The 18,230-nt window shown below is 35.7% G+C and overlaps 1 protein-coding gene and 1 long non-coding RNA gene across 2 annotated transcripts in view; one reads left to right on the forward strand and one right to left on the reverse strand.

Annotated features, from left to right (window-relative positions):
* mtnr1aa (melatonin receptor 1A a) overlaps nucleotides 1-18,230 on the reverse strand; it is a 91,095-nt gene that overhangs the window by 63,419 nt on the left and 9,446 nt on the right.
* Nucleotides 1-18,230, forward strand: part of LOC137490653 (uncharacterized) — a 208,573-nt gene that overhangs the window by 41,417 nt on the left and 148,926 nt on the right. The gene's annotated exons all lie outside the window — the stretch shown is intronic.

The following is an 18,230-nucleotide window of genomic DNA, read 5'->3' on the forward strand; positions in this document are numbered from 1 at the left end:
AATTCAGGGGGGCTAATAATTCTGACTTCAACTGTATATCCTTTTGCTCACATGGCAGATAATTCAGTATTAAACAGATGATGAATTTAATACACAGCTGACTTGCCACCAGCCAATCACTGTATTAATGATCATGATTTTGAGGATGGATACATTAGTCCTGCACAACAATGACACAAACAGTAACCCCAGATCAGATTTCAATGTGACTCGCAAACTTGTTTGAAGAACCAAGTTAGCCAGAGATCAGTGGGGTTAGATGCAGGTCTATGCAGAAACCAAACCTTAAAGATTACTCAAAAACAGTGGGAGTAACGCAATAATTTTTTTAGTAACGAATAATCAAATGATTTACTATTTCCCCCGCTACAATCTTGTTGTGGTTACTGACAATTTAAAATGTGTGTTACTATAACACTGAATCAATTTTCAGGCGAGCAGAGTCTCAGCACTAGTGGGGCGCTAAGGCACTCGGCCTGCGGCCTTGTGCCAACGCACGCCTACCACCAGTGCTGACATACAGCCATAGCACACTACTACGAGTGTGGTATATATATATATATATATATATATATATATATATATATATATATATATATATATATATATATATATATATATATATATATATATATATATATATATATATATATATATATATATATATATATATATTTATTAACTGTACTCCAATCCCGCAATGTGACAATTGCGGATACACGCAAAGCAATATTGATTCTCAAACAATATATTGTTTAGCCCTGACTACCAGAATCGCATCACTTCCCATTTAATTCACAAAAAACACTTCACTCCCACAACACCTGCTTATCAGAATACTGTAAACGCAAGAAAATGTTGCAAATGTTTTATTGGAAGTATACAGCACATGCAAAAGCTGACATTAATGGGCACATAGGCATCTTTTCCAACTTTCAAACATTTTCAAATATGAGAAACTGTTGGCCAATCAAAACAGTGAGCTTTTATTTACATCAACTGACCCATCCGAGGCTCGAACTAGCGACCTTCTTGCTGTGAGGCAACAGCCCTACCTACTGCGCCACTGTGCCCCCCAGATAACATACAATGAACTCACATTTTTTTGTTCACGTTTAATCCGTAATCTAAATTCTGATAGATTAATGCTAGAGAAAAGGGTGTAAACAAGTACTGTTTTGATGAATACTGATGAACATTAAAGAAAGTGCTGACATCTAAGTACAGGTTGCTGATGAAAAAAATGTAGGTCAAGGCAATGGTTATGGATTTCACTGGTGTTTTCAGTCTTGTGCTGACTTTATTAATGACCCCAATATTGTTTCTCTGACTTACAGTCTGATAGAAGTCATCGTAGAATCCACTATCATAGAAGCCATAGTATGTCCTGCATATGCGTCTCCAGTAAAGCTACTGGTGAAGGTGAAAAGATAAAACAAAGAGGAGAAGAAAAATGCATATAACAACCCCCATCCACAGCCTGGGATTCACAGGTAATGCACAAGCTACAGGATTATATGACCTATTTCTGACTTTAATTTAGGGCCACTTCCATTATATAGCCTGTGAAAAAGAAGTCTCCTCTTTCACTCTCCCTTCCTCTCTCTCTCTCTCTATTCCACACACACACACACATTCACATCCGAAATGACAGAGAAACAAAATGACAAATGCACTTGACTTCAAAATCTGACTTCAAACAATATGGCAAAATAGAGCTTTTGTCCTTTAGTTCTTTGAAGCTTTATTTATCATGCTTTTCCCTTTCTTTTATTTTCTCTCTCTCTCTCTCTCTCTCTCTCTCTCTATGTCAGTGTTAGCACATGCACAACTAGAGCTGTACGGCATGTGCGCTCTGTGAGGTCCTGAGACAGGAAGAGATGGATAAATGATTGGATAAAGGGATAATGGGAATTTCCACAGTCCTCAGTGTGGGTGGGACGGATGGATGAGGGAGATGAAATGATTTTCACGTACAGATATGTGGTGTTTACTGTGTTTGAATGCACTTATATCCTGGATAAGTCAAGTTTGTGACACACACTGCAATTGCATGAGGCATGAGTGACTTTCATCTCGCAAATATGAAACTATCAAAATATGTGTATATATTATAACAGTATTTCATTTCTGAGAGATACGTTCAATATTAAAAACATTCCTAAACAGCAATCTGTAACTGGTTTCTTTATATGTTTAAGGTTTTTTTTTTTACCATGTTGAAATTGAGAACTGTTGGGTTTCATTTACTGTCACTGAGAATTGTCACACTCATTGAAGGATGTAGATATACTGTACACTAGTAGCGTACTATACATTCAACAGCCACTTTATTTGGTGCACCTTACTAGTACTGGGTTGGCCCCCTTTTGCCTTCTGAACTGCCTTAATTATACATGGCATAGATTCAATAAGGTACTGGAAATATTCCTCAGCGATTTTGGTCTATATTGACATGATAGCATCACGCAGTTGCTGCAGATTTGTCAACTGCAAATCTCCCGTTCCACCCCATCCCAAATGTGCTCTGTTGGATTGGGATCCAGTGACTGTGGAGGCCATTTGAGTACAGTGAACTCATTGTCATGTTCAAGAAACCAGTCTGAAATGATTTGTGCTTTATGACATGGTGCGTTATTCTGCTGGAAGTGGCCATGAGGAGATGGGAACACTGTGGTCATAAAGGGATGGACATGGTCAGCAGCAATACTCAGGTCGGCTGTGGCGTTGACACAATGCTTAGTTGGTACTAATGGACCCAAAGAGTGCCAAGAAAATATCCCCCACACCATTACACCACCATCACCAGCCTGAACCGCTGATACAAGGCAGGATGAATCCATGCTTTCATGTTGTTGAAGCCAAATTCTGACAATCCGAAAGTCACAGCCGAAACCGAGACTCATCAGAACAGGCAACTTTTTTCCAATCTTCTATTGTCCAAGTTTGTTGAGCCTGTGTGAATTGTAGCCTCAGTTTCCTGTTCTTAGCTGTCAGAAGTGGCACTTAGTGTGGTCTTCTGCTGCTGTAGCCCATCCGCCTCAAGATTCAACGTGTTGTGCATTCAGAGATGCTCTTCTGCATACTTCGGTTGTAAAAAGTGGTTATCTGAGTTATTGTTGCCCTTCTATCAGCTCGATTCAGTCTGGCCATTCTCCTATGACCTCTGGCATCAACAAGGCATTTGGACCCACAGAACTGCCGCTCACTGGTTTTCTCTTTAACTCTAGAGATGGTTGTGCGAGAAAATCCCGTCTGGCATCAACAACCATGCCATTGTCAAAGTAACATAAATCACCTTTCTTCCCCATTCTAATGCTCTGTTTGAACTGCAGCACATCGTCGTGGCCATGTCTACATAAGTAAATGCATTGAGTTGCTGTCATGTTATGATTAGAAATTTGCATTAACAAACAGTTGGATAGGTGCACCTAATACAGTGGCCAGTGAATGTAATTCAGTGATGGACTACATTTTAAACCATTTAACTGTAACTAAGTTACAGAAAGTCTTTCTAAATCAAATTTTTATGCAGATTAAATGAATATTAAATCTGCCAATGAAAATCTATCTTCAAAAAAAAATACAATTGTGTTAAATATAAAAAACATCAAAATTGACATTTAAAAATGTAGCTTTTAGAAATGAATTTAATTTGATTTAACAATTTCTTAAACAAGTTTTAAATCATAATTTACTTTTGTTTGTTTGCTTGCTTGTTATTTTATTCCTCAGAAGTTAAATCAGAATAGATTTTTAGATAAATACATTTAGATAATTTTCTATTCTGAAACGTTTCCTTTCACTCATCCATTGCTGTTTTTTCTAAGAGTTTATCATCACAACTGCCTGTAAGTGGCAGTAAATGTTGTAATGAGCATGTTGTTTAGTTATTATTTATTTATTTGATTCACTAAACCATCCCTCTTTTTAAATGGCCCGTTAGATCACTGGTTTACCCAATTCATTCAAAATGCAGATCAAAATAGAACTGAAACATCACTTTTTGTTGTTTTAAAAAACACAACAGTTCTGATGTGACTAAGATAACATTTTCATTGGCTAACAAGAATATATAGTATAATAAAAAAAATCAGTTTCTTATTTACTTAACAGTTGCATAACACTAAAAATTGCACCTGAACAGCACGAATACTGTTCAGGATAAAAGCAACTCTTTTCTGATACTCAACGTGTTACTTGCGTGATTTTTTCCTACTGGGATACAAATATGAAACAAAAGTTCAAATAGGGATTTTCTCCCCAATATCTTAAATTTTTGTGACAAATAACTGCAATCTATATCATTCATCACACACACTAAATTGCTCGTTAGTCACCAATCAACTGTATGAAAAGTAAAATAACCTACACATGTCTATTGTGTAAATAATTTGACATTATTTTTACCCCGACTTAATTAATTAAACAAACACATTAAATCAATAGCCATTCAAATGACATGCAACTAGCCCTACACCAAACCCTATCCTAATGCTAACCTGACTGTAAGTACAGGTTATTAATTAACATTACTTAAATGTATAATTAGACTGTAATAAGGACACCTTGAAATAAAGCATAACTGAGAATTAATTATGTGATACAAAACTCATTGGTATTAGTGGAATGCCCATAAATCCCAATGAAGATTTTGCTGATCTGCATCAATAGATGAAAGTACAGCATCTATAGGTGCGGCAAACTTTTATGCACAATGAAAGTCTTTTGTCAGTGTCGTGATTTATGAGTACAGCTTGCCAGAAGTCATTTTCAAACCAAGCAACTTTCTGCTGGTCAATGCAGAACTTACATAAATAACTTCTAGAGTATCCTGCAAAATCTGCATGCGGAAATCTTTGCTAAAATGTGAATTTTCATATTCCATGAATTTCTGTTGAAATGATTTGCATTTGAAGAGTTCAGATGCAAAATCCTCTAAGTACCATCTGATTATTCTCGTCCCCTTTGTTTATGTTGAGATATTTCCCTTTAAAGACCATGAAGAGGACTTATTCTTTGCCATAAAGGTGATGTTACTGAACATACACACAGAAGCTTGATAAAGCTGCTCATTTTAGAGGAAAATTTCAGATAACATTTAGAGACTTTTGCATCTAAACTCTTCATTTCATCTTATGTGAAACTTTATGTATTCTCATTGCGATCCACTTTAAATTATACAAAGAACAGCAAAGCTAATGCTAAATAACAATTAATTAATATAAATTTCAGACTCAGATTCAACGTTTTATCTTGTTTAGGGAAACTAATATTGCAGCAAGGTGCCATAACACAGGTAACGTTCCATGTACACATTACCAAATTATTACCACAAACATACATCAATTTTAGATGATGTAAAATATATTTGTGGTAATAATTTTAGAATTACATTTTATCAAATAAGTATATTCCAGTGTAAATAGGTAGGTTGGGTTTTTGTAGACTGTCTGACTATGTATGACTAGGATACTTCATGACATTTATTTTTGTTAACAGTAATGTTAACAAAAATTAACTGGTTGAATACCATAGCATGCCAATACATCAATACGTCAGTACAACTCTATTTAAAACAAATGTGAGTAAATATAGCTCCATCTGGTACTACAATCCTACAGGTGGTAAAAGATCTTTTTTCTGATTTTATTGTTATGGTGTACTAAAAAAATAAATTTCAACCCTACTGGACTGGAGAATGAATCTCTGAAAGGAGAGCACCAGCATGTGCTAACATTTCAGGGCAAAAACAGATGCTTTATTAAAATTTTGTGAAGTTTATTCATAAACTACTTTCAAAAGGATCACGTGCTTATGATTGACCACGGCTGGTCCCGCATTAGCTAACGTATGATTCACTAATCGGATGATTCCTAACTCACTATAAATAGTTTCTTTGAGGGCGGCACGGCACGGCAGCCTAATGGTTAGCACTGTTGCCTTTACCTCACAGCAAAAATGTCACTGGTTTAAGTCCCTACCAGGCTAGTCAACGTTTCTGTCCAAAGTTTTGAGGTTCTCCCCGTGCTCGCGTGGGTTTCCCCTGATTTCTCAAGTGTCTTCCCACTATGTGTCCTCTACCTACCTACCTACCTACCTACCTATCCAGCTTTGGCTTTTTGGGGGGTTTAATCATTGTATCTATCTATCTATCTTCTAGTAAAATGAATTTAAGCTCCAGTGTTAGTTGTTCAACAAAAATAATGCATACGGGCCAAAGTAATTAATGTCCCCAATCAGTCAAATTATTATTTTTATTATTATGATGATGATGATGATTATTATTATTATTATTATTATTATTATCATTATTATTCATTCAGTCATTCATTTTCTTTTCGGCTTATTCCCTTTATTTATCAGGAGTTGCCACAGCAGAATGAACCGCCAACTCACCCAGCACATGTTTCATGCAGAGCATGCCCTTCCAGTCACAACCCAACACTGGAAAACACCTATACACTCTACGGCCAATTTAGCTTATTTAATTTACCTATACCGCATATCTTTGGTCTATGGGAGAAACCAGAGCATGGAGAGATCATGCAAACTCCACACAGAAACACCAACTGACCCAGCCGGGTTTGAACCAGCGACTTTCTTGCTATGAGGTGATCATGCTACCCACAGTGCCACCATGATGCCCTTATTATTATTATTATTATTATTACTTCAATGTCTGGAAGGAGAAAGTTTAATGGGCATGATGCAGCATGTGACTGAACATTTACTGGCAGAATATTACTTGACGAACTGTCCCTTTTTCTGTATTTTAAGTAGGTTAATTAAGAAGTAAACAAATGACAGAGAATGTTAAATTCAAAGCACCCTGCTGATAACAAACATGCCTTTTCCTCCCTGCAAGAATAACGTGCTGTTGACCTGTGCACAATAAGCTCCGAATGTTATCGCACCCATACATGCGTGTAAGATTATGTTGATGAAAAACTCTATTGACAGAGCTCCTCTACAGGTACAAATGTGTGCGTGTATGTGTGCACACATTAACTTCCTCCAGCAGCAGGGGGCACAGACTGAGAGTGATGCACACAGACAAAGATGTCACAAAGAATGAGCACACCCCAAACAAAATATGTCTGAGCGAGAGAACAAACGGGAGGGAGAGAGGGTCACAAAGAGGTAAAAACAGAGAAAGAGGTGGATGGGAACAGATGCGAGAGTTGGGAGGGGCAATTGAACCCAAAAGACTGAGAGAGGGGTCCTGAGGACACGTAAACAAGTTGTGCATCAGAGAAGCATCTCGGCAAGAACACATCGGACTATGTGTTACGCGTGTTGTGCCTTTTAAAGAACATGTTTTGCGATGCCCACTGCAGGCATGAGTGATTTCAATGGCTTTCATGTCGACTGCTTTTCGGGTCACTGTCTCTCACCTCTAGTGGCTGCACATGCACACACACACATAACTCTGTTACTTCAGCTCTACACGGATGCATGTCCGCATTTCTCAACACTCGAGCTCTTATTCATCAGCACACATACACAGTCACGCTCACTCACAAACTCACACATACTGCTCCATTAACTCCACTCGCAGCACCCCAAAGTCACACGCTTCATGCATCTAGCGGAAAGGAAATCAAAAGCTTAAATCGCAGCACGCTGCCAATTGCTCAAACAACAACACTAATAACTTACAAAAGAAAAATGAACACACGGATCTTAGCCAAGTGGAAAAGGATAACTCATCTAAGCGATGAGGAGCAGAACATTAAAATAATGTACAAGTCCCATATTAAGTTAACTTCTATGTATTTACATGCTCATTTCTTCCTTGAAAGTGGTAAGTGTAAACACATTTGGCTTGCTTTCTGTAAATGATGGGATGCCTTGATGACAAATATCTTTAAATACCACTAGAACTACCAGAATTCCATAACTCGAGACCATAGCGGCCATTTAGACAATTCTCATATACTGCAAGATGTCATATTTACATCAGAGCTTCTATTAAGCAATTAAATTTAAGTTTTGAATGTCTGTTGTCATATTTAATTAAGTCATCAACCTAAAAATAAGATCATTTTGGTAATTCAGCCTATAAATGTAAAGTTAGGGTACTAGACCATGCACATATGTCAGCATTTCACTTTCATTTTCACTTTTACAAGTAGGGGACAAGGCTTTTTCAAACCACCGAACAAGCTGTTTTGATAGATATATAAGGAATAAAGTTATGTTTTAGCCATCAGAACGCTTTTTGTTAGCAGGAAGTTGCTAGGCAACAGAGGTGCGCATATTTTATAGTCAAAATGCATGCGGTCATTTTTCACTGGTATGGTAGTTCTAGGCAGAAATAGTGCCTAGAACTCCAATCCTTGTCATAGTCATTTCTTTCAAAGAATATGTCTGACTTTAGCATGACGCAGTTTAGTCACCAGGATCACGTGATTGGAAATCAGGCCCGATCATGCGGTTTCAGACTCGATCAGAATCAGGCGTTACCTCCCGATCAGGACTCAAATATATACATGTATGCAGACGCGGACAATTCGGTATCGGTTCAGTAAATAGATAAACCAGTTATTATGTACTGATGTCATTTATCTTTATCTTATGCACCATGTCACGGTAGAATACTATGGCGAGGGAGGAGACCGTGAGTAATTAAAATGCATAAATTATGCACAACTCACTGTGTGCATTTGCTGGACAGTCATTCACTGACACAGTAAAAGTTGCTAATTCACTCCAATGGAGAAAATAAAAGGATAAAATTACGCTATTGGTTAAATGTCGGCAAAGTAGAATGCAGAAGCAGCTTGTAGCAGAAATTGCAAGTATGTCTGCAGTTGGGAGGTGTTATAAAGTTGATGACAGCAACATTGACATAGCAAACTGTGAGAAATGTAAAATGGGATTGCCTGCCAGGTATTTTAGGTGGAGGTGCCCTTTGATTTTATATTAAATTTTTCTTTATATTTACTGCTGCGCTAAAGTCCAAAAGTGATGAATTTATGTTACTTATTACTTGATTGTTCAAGCTACCTCACAGAAGTGCTCTATTTGTTAACAGAGTTGTTGAATGTTAAAATAAGGTGAATTAAATAAAAAATACAGAACATCCTGGATCTGTTTCTTTGCTTGTCTTTATTTTTTTATGTATTATAGAAGTATTGGATCGGGTATCGATATCGGCAGATACTCAAAATCAAGGGACTCGGACTCGAGGGCATAAAAACCTAATCGCGAAAGGGAATCCTTTAAAACAGTGGTCCTCAACCACTAAGTCTTAAACCAGTACCGAACTGTGAATCAATTGGTACCGGGCCGTACAAGAAATCATTAATTATTTCCATTTTATTAATTATCTGAGCCTTAACGATATTTTAGTTACAAAAATTACCATATTATCTCAGTCACTTTACCCCCTAAATTTAACCCTTAAGCAGCAAAATGAGTAAGAAAAAGATGTTTTTGGAAAGTTTCTTTGCTAAGAGAAACATGCCTAGTGAAGGACCCACAAACTGCCAAGTTATGAAACCCATTTCTCAACAAATCAAGTAAATCCACCATGTTTGTGCAAGATTATCAACTGCTGGAGGTCACAAAAATAATGACGGCCTTTTAGGAGCTTTTCTCATATCGCGTCCTTTGTATGCAAGTTTGTTATTTCCAATGGAGGTGGGTGGCTTGTGTGCACAAACGGTGTAACGTCTTCCAGACGTAGCCAGTTGAATGAATCCCGCAAACACAGAGCACATCTGGAGCCACGTGACAAGAACTGACCAATTAGCTTCAGCTCGTATAGAAAATACACATTTCAGCAGACTAATTATCTCAGACAAATACTGAACATCCAAACACTGCAGTACTTTGTAGTTTTCTCCATAAATAAAACTTGTATCTGAGTGACAGCATTGTTTTGTCAGCTTGTCATTCTCTGAGAAAATGGTTCATTTTTAGTCACCTAGCAACCTACAACTGGTAAAATTGTCAAGCAATGACCAGTCCCCGATGATAAAAAGGTTAAAGACCAATGCTTTAAATGGATTGCTAATTCTATTTCACAAGCGAAGCTGTTGCAGTAAAATTCTTGTGCCCAAAGCATCTGCAAACTGAGGCTAAAGCTAGCAGAAATAAAAACAGATGAATGAAGCTCATGGAGCATACACTAACCTACGTTTTATTCAATCACAAGATGGCGCCAACCACAGAGAACTATTGTATAAGACTGAAGGACTTTATGATCTGATAACAACTGTCTGGATGTAATTTATATGATATATATTATATGTATATATTAACTAATAAAATTTTAAAATAACCATCGCTAATAATATTCATAAGTGAATACTTTCACATCCATATATTTATAATCAAATATATATATATGTTTGTATGTACATGACCGACCAGCGATGGTGTGCAACAAGGCATGGACAAATGAGAAGCAGAAAAGTAATGCAAAAACACATAAAACAATGACAACTGTAGAAATCAAAAGCCAAATGGATGCATTTTTTTAAAGAACCCCCCTTAAGAGGAAAGCTTAAATGTATTGTCTTCCAAATGAAAAAAAATCTGAAATGAGCCAACAGTTGTTCCAGTTTTACATTCAGAACAAACGTACGTACATGTACTGTTTAATACAAGTTTATGGTCTTACAAGAGTGCCAAAAAAACAAAATTTCTTTGACCCTGAAGCACTGCAGTTGTATTTGGGGCTTTGCAGGGTTTGGTTAGTGTAGTGGTTACACTGAGAACACACTGTGTTCTTGTCTGTTCTGTGAAAGCGAATTCACTTTATTTCCACGGGACACGTGCTGTGAGCAGCAGACACCAAGATCACCTCAGTCTACTGTCTGTGAAAAACTAATGCAAAAATTATTTATGGCTTTTTTAAAAGCAACAGTATTAAAATGAATAATTTAAGCATTCAAAAGTAACACAATAATGTAACATGACTTTTAAAACTAATGTTCTCTAACACATTTCTACTTTGAGATTCAGTACCTGAGTAAAATCTGTGCTGTTCCAGTAACTATTTAAAGTTAAAATTTAGCACATTTGCAATTTTTATTGGAAGTACTGCCCCATGCATCCATGCAAAAAGTTTATTTTTTATACTTTCTTGTAGTCAAATAGAGAAACATGTTTATACAGTAATATAATAAAACAATCCGTGGTTCCTATTTTAGGACAAGTGTTCGAATGTGTGCGAACTGACTTCATACATCACCTATAGGGTCCAAATGACCAGGTTAACATGACTAAAGAAAGAAAAGTCTTAATATCACTTACCAAATAATATCTGATTTGTTATTGTTATTGTTTTCCTTTGTGCAAAGAAACATACTTTTCAATTGTGTCCCAAAGATATCTCTGTCTGTTTTAGTTCAGAACAAACACATAGTGATCACACACACAACATGTACAATACTGTATTTATATCTTAGTATTTGAAGAAAGATCACCTCAGTTAATGTCAATGAGAAAACTAATGAAAAGTAATGTAAAAGGCAACAGTGTTTATAAAATGTTAACAGAACCTGAAAACAGCTGTCTCTGGCCATCTTTAAGAAACATCTGAATACACATCTGTTATGTCAGCACTGAGCTGACTAACAAGCTCTTGCTAGTTATTTCTTACCATTTTTCCTGTTTGTCTGATTTTAAAAATATCTACACCAACTTTTCATGCTATTTATGTCAGTTTTCCGATGACCAAAAGTGCTTCTATTATCCTCATTAGTACATCGCTTTGGATGAAAGCATCTGCTAAATGACTAAAGGTAAATATAATATAATAATTATTGATAATATATTTATAATATAAAAATATTACAATTATTAAAGCATTTAAGATTAACACGATAATGTCACATATCTTTAAAATGTGTATTCTTTAACACATTTTTGTTTTGCGATTCAGCTTTTAAATCAAATCTGTACGGTTCTATTAATTATCTTATCTTATACTATTAATTAATTTATTAAGTGATGAGATATAGCACAGTTTATGATTACAATTTAAGTGCTGCTTTGTGTGAGTCTGTTTGTATGTGTGTGTGCGCGTACATACTCTTTTGCATGTGCACGACAGAACACCTGAGCTCTACAGGGGGTTACAGAAGCAGCCGTGTATACAAACACAGACACTTGAGCACAGCGGGACGTGACTGAAGCGAAGCACACATCACCAACTTCCTGAAATTTACCAGCTTTACAGCTGATTACTGCTTACAATAGTTGGAACAGAAAGGCAGACAGTTACAATTCGGATGCCCTACATATCTCTCTCCAAACTGGGAAAGGGAATGGAAGTACATAGAAGTTAATAAATAATAAAGAAATAAATCCTTTTATTGGTTTCCAATTTGATGCTTGTAATTCTACTAACTAGGCTGCATCAATAAGGGAATTTTGGTTAAAACCGCTACCCAGCAGGCACAGGATGTCAACATGACTTCAGACTGAAGTTGTAACTCAACATCATGGGACGTTGCATGTAGTTTGAAATTGAAAATCAGCTTTATTTTAGAACCCAATTTTAGGCGGATGTCAAATATTCAACATTTGACAGGCATTGCACTTTGGTTACTTTCCAACGTTCAACCTAAAAACACTTAATATCAACGTCACTTCATGTCATTATTGGACGTCAAAATAACATTGTCCTTTGATGCAGGCAACCTAAATGTAACCTGGTTTAATATCTTATAATGTGTGTCTGCTGGGTACCTCTTTATTGATAATCATATTAATCTTTATGATTAATAACAAACTATGATCCTATAAAGCTTTAAGAATATTTTTGTGTGGCAAAAAAAAAATGTAAAAATGACTTTGTCTTTGAAAACGTCTTCAACATCAGATTAGGGTGTACATTTACCACAGGAAATATGATGCTTGTGTGTTGCTCTGATAACTCTAATGGCAATATGACAGGCCATCTAATGACAATTGACTCAATAATGCACATTACGAATTTGCATATAGCTAAAGTTTCTTTAAAGCAAGTCATTGCACTCTGCGACCATTTTTAAAATGCCCCTCAGGCAGTATGCTCAGGCTTTCTGTCTGAATATGGAAATATCAAATTTTTCAAAACTGTTGGCCAAGTTTGCGATACATTACATATTTGGAACCATAAAATTAAACCACAACCGTCTCTTTAGTTATTTAGGTATTTTAGTTTAGTAAGTTCTAAATGTCTGAATCCTACAAAATCAGCAAAATTTCAGGCTGCCCAAGCTAAAGCGCATACACACTCGAAAGGAACCAGATCCTGACACTAACCTCATTTATGGCCGTTCTACATATCATCATTCTCTGGATAATAATAATCTGATAGCACTGATCTTCTGAAGTAATCCACAACTTAAATCACATCCAAATATGACAGCGACTCTTTGTTTACAAGTTTGTAGGCGTTTGAGTAGATGCTGTCATGTGATGTGCGTTTGACAGAATGGGCTGTCCCTCACGTTGTACCATGTTTACTTGAAACAAAATTTTTGTAGTTTTGTAATCTGTATGAAACATTTAAAAGTACAGATTTTAAGCTTTATTTGGATATATTTCTAATGTCTGCGAAGCAATTTGCTGAGATTCCAGTGTGATTGTTATCTATAGCAAGCAATGATTGGCACCTGTCCTAGTAGGCAAGACTTCATTCGCCATATTGACACCATTCACCATTCAAAACTATACAAGTGACAAGTCTTGTGTATTCTATAGTCTTTGATATAGCACAGGATTTAAAGATCAGAATCATGTCCGTTTATCAGAGACACATCTAAGTGGTTAAGTGTAAATTGAACCGTTTTCACTAATCAGAAAGCTATCCGATCTGAAAAAAAATGTGTAAACGGCCACAAAGAGCTCTCTGATTTCTTCTAAAATTATTGATTCTATCTTAATTTGTGTTCTGAAGATAAACAAAGGTCTCAGAGAATAAGAATGCCATAAGGAAGAGTAATTAATATCAGAAATGTTGTACTAACCCTTAAATAGCCTAAAATAAAGTATAAGCGAAAATACATAATTCGCCTGACACCTTTTCTGCTAATAATGAGAACATATAAATAATAAGCATTTAACAAATGATAGATAAAAAGCAAAATCGACATTTTGTAGCTCTTCATTGGCATATAACAAAATGAAAACTTTCTGAAGACTATATTTTGAAAAGGATGAATCCAGTAATCGATCTAGGAAAGCAATACACATTATATGCAGTCAGTGCATCCATTTTTCTTTTTTAGAAGCAGATAAAAAATTAAGCTGAACTGCGAACACTCCAGTTTTCTTTTAAACGCTTAAAGTTAGGATATGGTTAGTGGGGCACACATGAGGAAAGAACAGGACATGTTACCTAAATGTGCAGAGAGGTTAGACTCGTGGGGCCACAAAAGCAAAGAGTGTTTCTTATAGTAGAGTGCACTGTTACTTTAACTCTCCCTTGAAACTCTATATGCCTATAAAAGCATACAGAGTCAAGATGGGACAAATCCCTTGTTCAGCTTATTGCCTAATGGAAACACATTACGTCTGATTCCTAGATATCTCGAGCATGATAATAAATGTGAAATTTTACAACAAACACTCCCTAGCATTCCCGGTGGTCCTTTGATTCTATTTTTAAAAAGCCTACTTTAAAGGTTAGTTCACCCCAAAATAAAAAATCTTTCATCATTTACTCACTCTCATGTCAATCCAAATCCATCTTCAAACACACACAAAAAAAGATTGAATCAAATCAGTTCCTTTACTTAAAGTCTATTTACCCTAAATGACACTTAAGACATGACATTATTAAATCAAGTGGAATTTAAAATCCAAAGCATGAAACATAAGCTGAAATAAATTAAAAGCATCAGTTAAAATGCCTGTCTTGTGAATTATAAATATGAATAGCAACCCAATCACTTTATTTAGGATTGATCTAATACATACAGTACAGTATCAGGAGATGCTGTCATTCATTTTTTTCATGCACACATGAAAAACATCTATGGTAATTCATAGTAAAAACTACAGTGTATATGAACCATAGTAAAGTGTATTATATAATACAGTATTTACAACTATAGACCTTTTATGCACTTCCGCATTGTTCGAACGGAAATACGTCAATGTAGTGCATTAAAACTTCCTGTTATCATAGCGGCAGATACGAAAAATGGCAGAGTCGAAGAATCGCAGTTTCTGTTGTGTTCCAGGCTGTTCGTCTTCTAACCAAAAACAGCCCTACATTTTATTTCATTCTTTTCCTGTGGATCCAAACCTGAAACCCAAATAGATACAGGCGATCCGAAGAGAGGAAGGGCATAGTTTTAATGTAAAACAGGTAGCACCTATGTCTGCAGCCGGCACTTCGCTCCGGATGATTATAGTGGTGGCTGCGTCGTTCGCCGCCTGAAGAGTGGTGTTGTCCCGAGCCTATTCCCTTGGAACAACTTTACAGCTCCTTTGAGAAGGGAGTCAGTAAATGACAGAACCTACAAACGTCAGTCTAAACAGCTATGCTGTGAAGATAGCGACACGGTGGCTAAGGCAGCAAGGATGGATCATGACTATGTCATACACCCACCTGCATTGAGGTAAAGTTGGTATTATATTCACACATTCGTTCATTTAGAAGTCTCTATATTATTTACCATGTTACTTTGAATATTCGATCGAAATAACCATGCAAACATGACTTGAAAACAACATTAACATTGGTTATTTGACTGTGAACAATGCTGTACTTTGATAGTCATTGGCTGCTAATATGTTTTCGCTATTTAGAGTTTGCAAATAATACTTTAAATAAATTATATTATTAAAGGGAAAGTCTGAATGTGCAAATAAGAACCAACTTTACCACTATCCCACCTGCAGTTAAGATTGTTCATAGTGTATTTAGTTAACGCTAGTCACCTGTGTGTACCGTTATGCATATCTACCTGAACAAATAATGTTAATAATATAAGCTGTTCACGAAACTCAACTAATAAAATAAAATATATATTTTTTTAATAATGAAACAATTTATTGCTGTGACATCTAGTAAATACACAAAGTTTTATCATACTAGCATGTGTGGAAGTATTTAAAACAAGTGTGTTACAACTGGCCCTGTGTTAGGTTCTGCCCCGCTCTCCCCTATTTTAATTGCATGTATTTAATTACTTATTTAATTAACTTCGGAAGACAACTCAGGCTTGCCGAAAACACTCTTGCTGCCTTTTCTCCGCCAAAAAACTCATACCGGAACTGGGTTTACACGTTGTTGACGTACTTCCGGTTTTTTCGTAAAAGGTCTATTTACAACAATTACTACATCATAATGCAATGTTATTCATAGTGAACTCATAAACTGTAACAAACACTGTAGTGTATAATATATATATATATATATATATATATATATATATATATATATATATATATATATATATATATATATATATATATGTATATAAATTTTATTACAGTAAACTAGGCCTGCATTACATATCATTTCAGCATTGATGTCGCAATGTGTGCATCCACAATGGTTACATTGCAGGATCTGCAATGTTGAATCGGATTAACAGATGACATTCATAAAGTCATTGCAAAGTTTAACCATTAAGTTACTAAAATGTTGTTGTTCTTTTTATGCATGTAAAAGTGTGAAAATTTAAAGCCATTTTAAAGCATTCCGGCACAAGAATTTATGTGCATTTAGACACGTTTTATTAATTATAAAATGTTTGTAAGATAGATTATTTGTACTATTCACATATATATATATCGAAGACTATCTAGTGTTATTTTACATTTCATTATTACATTATTTTCCTGAATACTGCTAGACTCCCAGAAAACCATAAAATACTGTTTATTTCAAATGTATCTTGTGTTTATCAATGCTTGTTACTGATTTACTATATTGTATGTAGATGCAGTTCCCTACAAAATCACCTCAATAAATCTAAAATTATAGATTCTTTCTAAATGGAGCCTAAATTCATTTCTGAATTCATTTATTCTGGTGAAGATCAAAAATAAATAAATTTCAAAATCCATCGCAAACAAATAAAATAGTACAATGTCAGATTTTTCCAATATCGTGCAGCTCTACAGTAAACTGTGGTGTATTGTAGTATAATATACCCTATAGTTGTAGAACACTACAGTGTTGGTTTGTCTATTTATATTACTATAGTTGTTGTGGTACCAGAGTAGGAGTGGGCAATAAAAAGGGTATCTGTATTTAATGACCAAACATCGTGAATAACAATAAAAAAAGGTTTGATTTGAAGTTTCGGTGTGAAACACTATAGTTTTATTAAAATGTGGCTGCTGAGCGCGTGCAATAGAAGAACTGCCAATTAGCTTTGGGTGTGAAATTGTTCATTTCAATCGACGCACTGCTTGAATTTTCCAGATGCACCTAGTTCAATTAAATTCATCTTTATTTCTATAGTGCTTTTACAGTGTAGATTGGGTCAAAGCAGCTTAACATAGAAGTTCTAGCAAATTGAAAACTAGACTGACTCATTTTCAACTTTAGAGTTTAAGTTAGTTTCGTTCAATTCAGTGTGGTTTGAATTGACATGTGGTTGAAAACATCTTTTCAGTATGCTGCAAGCACACGGCCATTCATGGAAATAGAACTAACCAATCTGCTTCACACTTTGTATCAGACAAACACAGAGTACCCAAACACTGCAGTGCTTTTGAATTGTCTTCATAAGTAAAACTTGTATCAGAGCTACAGCAATGGTTTGTCCGTTTGTTATCATCTGAGAAAACGTTTGATGGTCTGAACTTAAACAATGAAAACTGGACTGACACTGTCTTCTCTGTGAAGCTGCTTTTGACACAATCTACACAAATAAAGGTGAACTGAATTGAATTGAATGGTCGCCTAGTTACGACAGATGCAGAGGAGCGCAAAAGCAAACTTGCACAAACTCACACTTTTCACATGTGAGTTTTGGGTTGTGTCATCGCCACCTCAGGCCAAAAAAACAAACAACGTGAAAATGAGTGATGTGGCTAGCAGCAGTGAGGAGATTGTAAATAAAAAAGCATATAAGTATGTCGCCAGTGGCTTTTTGGTTTCTTTCCTTGTGCATTTCAGCCACTAGCACCCCATTTGAAAGATTTTTTTAGCATAGGGAGAATATAGTCATCCAATTCACAATTTTTATTGTTGCAGTATTTGAATAATGATGACTGGTTCCTTTACATGAAAACTCAGATCTGATTATCATTATTTGTTT

The sequence above is a fragment of the Danio rerio genome, chromosome 1 (genome assembly GCF_049306965.1).
Source record: "Danio rerio strain Tuebingen ecotype United States chromosome 1, GRCz12tu, whole genome shotgun sequence".
NCBI lineage: Eukaryota > Metazoa > Chordata > Actinopteri > Cypriniformes > Danionidae > Danio > Danio rerio.